The sequence below is a fragment of the Gymnoscopelus braueri genome, assembly GCF_963280865.1.
Source record: "Gymnoscopelus braueri genome assembly, chromosome: 2".
Classification (NCBI taxonomy): domain Eukaryota; kingdom Metazoa; phylum Chordata; class Actinopteri; order Myctophiformes; family Myctophidae; genus Gymnoscopelus; species Gymnoscopelus braueri.
Genome location: NC_137604.1, coordinates 2,096,007 through 2,098,506, shown reverse-complemented (window position 1 = coordinate 2,098,506; position 2,500 = coordinate 2,096,007). Strand labels below are relative to the sequence as shown.

The 2,500-nt window shown below is 43.4% G+C and overlaps 1 protein-coding gene across 1 annotated transcript in view; it reads right to left on the bottom strand.

Annotated features, from left to right (window-relative positions):
• The window catches only part of LOC308076107 (nidogen-1-like), a 69,895-nt gene that overhangs the window by 16,526 nt on the left and 50,869 nt on the right, over window positions 1-2,500 (bottom strand).

Below are 2,500 nucleotides of genomic sequence, written 5' to 3'. Positions count from 1 at the left end.
TGAGGGCCTGTGAGCAACTAGGGGTTAAGAGTCTTGCTCAGGGACAAATTTCATTTCATCGACACATATGCTGGCCTGGCCTGGAATCGTACCTGGTGCAACCAGGGCCTCTGGCTCCCTAGGCGGGCTCACTAACCACTCAGCTATGGCCGGGTCCCTGGAACAACATATTTTGAGATGGGGGTCCGCGGCCAAATACATATAATGTTGGGGGTCCCGAAAATAGCTGATCCACAAGCTCACAACGCCTCGCGCTGCAAGGCGTTGTGAGCTTGTAGATCAGCTAATTGTTGACGTGGCGGGAAAGTATTGAGGGTTTAAGTGGTTAAAGGGTAAGACCACTGTGGTAGAGTAGTTACCTCACCATGATGTAACTCCAAAGGTGGACAAGAAATCACAAATAATTCCTCCATTGATTAGAAATTGATGATTCAAAAGATGCTCCTCATTGACTTACATTGTACGCTGAAACAGCTCTCAAAGTCACTCTTTTAGCCCGTAAACGAACGCAAACAAAGCTGATTCAGACAATATAGATCATCACCAAACCCACTACTGTTTATTTTAATTTTTATGTTATAACTTCCGGTTGATTTTACCATTTGAAGATCCGGATCAGGATCCATGGATCCAATCCGGGTTTTCCTCCAAATAAAACGAGCAAAAAGGTCTGTGGTGATCAACCCGATCTCACATAACTTAGCACACACGGAGTGTCATTCTGTGCATAGACAACTGGAAAACCCGAAAATCCGTGCATGGCCTCCTCGCATCTCCCACAGTGACCAAACCATTTCGGAGGCGCTCAGTCTCAAGGGAACTGGAGCCACGTGAGGGACCACCGAGCAAGCTAAATCAAGTGAGTTGCCGTCCCGAACGTTGCGACGTTCGCTTGAGCCAACTCAGCGCCGTCTGAGTTACGTACCGATAGGCAGAGAATGGTACATCATGTTGTGAGGACTGCTCTGCTTCCGGGTTGCAACCCGGTTACGCCCATGCACCGTGGGACATGCACGGATTTTCGGGTTTTCTAGGCGGCTATGCTAATTTCTATGTTGATTTCGTTGACTAAAGCAATGACCAAAAATGTTCGTAGACTACCTTTTTTCACTGACGAAAACGAAATAAAAACTAAACTACTATGACTAAAACTAAGACTAAATAGATTGTCAATTTCGTCAACAAATAAAAACTAGACTAAAATGTTAGTGAGGGATCTAGAGGAGAAGAGATCCAGTAGAACTAAAAGACAAGTCATTTTATGTTTGGTTGCGCTCAGGTGTTGCGCTCTGAAAATAGCAGATCTACAAGCTCACAACTGTAGATTTAGTAGACTAAAATCGTATGATATTTAGTCGACTAACAGTACTAACAGTAAAACATTTCAGATGACTAAAATATGACTAAAACTAAATGGAATTTTATTCAAAAGACTATGACTAAAACTACATCAAAATCTGCTGTCAAAATCAACACTGGCACTGGCAATGTATACTAAAAGCGGCTTCACACTGTGGTCCCGGGTGCGCACCCCGGACCACATGGCAGATGTTGTGGTAGTGTGAACGTAGCGAACCGTTCCCCTTAACGCATCACCGTACCGTACCCGAAACCACCTGGGGAGGTGGTCTCGGGTCCGATTGCTGCGGAGTCGGGAACGGAACGCGGCAGTGTGAATCCATCCGTACCAAGAGAAGGAAGTGGACTGCTAATCATATATCATTTATATATTTTTATAATGACGCATTATTTTAGCTGGGTTATACCTTCTCATAGTGCTACTTGAATGTTGACAAGAAATAATAATCCCGCTAGTGTTTGAGTAGCGCGAGCCGTGAAAAATAATAAACCAAAAACGCATGTGTGGCGAACGTATTTATAAGGATAAATACACCAAGGATTAGTCCGTGACGTCACAGCTAAAATACCAAGGATGCGTCCGCGACATATTAACTCATTGAGTGCCATTAACGTGTTTCACGTGTTTTTACCGCTATGGCGCAACGTGCCAACGACGTGGTTGACGTGTTTTTGAAAAAATTGTAAAAACATGTTCAGAACCCAAGATATAATTATCTGAAGATTTGCAGCTCCATCCACTCCTTGTTTAACTTATAACTGAAAAAGGCTGTATCTCGCTTCCTAAGCACTTTTTTTTTACTTTGAAAAAAACTCTGGCACTGGGACAACATCATTCTGAAATAATTCTGGCAATTCTGGCACTCAATGAGTTAAGAGAGATGACGTTACATTTCGAGGTTTCAAAGACCAGTGCACACACTGCTTTGGTTGTGTATTGTTGATCTGTTGTTATTATAACTCAAGACGACGTCAGGAACACAGTCAAACTTTATTATTCACTCTAGAGTGACTTTTCTTCTGTGAATGACATTCTCTTTCACAAAGCCCCATAGTCCACAGCGCCCCCATGAGGCACATATTTACCATTACTGTTAAATGAAATGGTCTCAAGTCTTGGCCAGTGTGAATGCTGGCCAGC